Raw genomic sequence first — 899 nt, forward strand, 5'->3', positions numbered from 1 at the left:
TTACATGATGTCTGTGTAATCGCAGTGAGAACAAAATAGGCTGACTTATTGGGTGGGAAATTTTAGATGCTTGGAGGTGTCAAGGAGCAAATCTTGGCTAAGTACCTCATCTAAGGTTTGCCTGTGCCACCTGGCTCGGGGTTTGTGTGAAGAAGATGACAAAGGAAGAGAATCTCAGCTCTCTGGTTTAGCAACCGCTGGGTGGAGCTCCGTGTGTGATCACCTAAGCTTCCCTGCAAGTCCTGTAGGAGTCTTATGTCCCTGTTTAAATGACCAAGATACTGCGACACAGGGATCAATAATATACAGCTTTATTAAAAACAGGTATCTGAACCCAGATCAGTCTCCAAAGACCATATATTTCCTGCCATCAAGGCCATGATCCTTCCCTTCACAGGCTCCCATCCTCCACAGGTAGTGTGGTGGTTAAGGGCACTGGACTCCCAAATGGCCAACCCTGGTTCAAGTCCTGAACCTGGCAGCTCTCCCTCTCCTCTTTTCTGGCCAATTTTTTTTTTTTAAATGTTAAATAAAATAATTCTTAAAAAAATACTAAAATTTATATTTGACTCTTGTGGCATGAAGACAAATATAATCCAGGCCAGACTCATTATATATAATTATTACTATGTTCTTTCTTCTTTTGATTTTAAAAGACTAAAATTAATTTTCATAGGTCTCTAAACATATTGTGCGCTCTGGACTATGGGCTTGTTGTGCCTAATGGAGAGATGGCCCTGTCCACTCTAGGATGATTCCTCCTCCAGTTTGGTTTTAGAGAAGAACCCATTTCCTATTGTGGTGGGTGGTGAATTTGCACCTGTAATCTGAAGGACTAGTGATTACCCAGGCCAAGTTTTTCCCAGGACAAGAAATAGGATGGGGGTGGGGAACACAAA

Source organism: Tupaia chinensis, unplaced genomic scaffold, assembly GCF_000334495.1.
Source record: "Tupaia chinensis unplaced genomic scaffold, TupChi_1.0 Scaffold142808_1, whole genome shotgun sequence".
Classification (NCBI taxonomy): domain Eukaryota; kingdom Metazoa; phylum Chordata; class Mammalia; order Scandentia; family Tupaiidae; genus Tupaia; species Tupaia belangeri.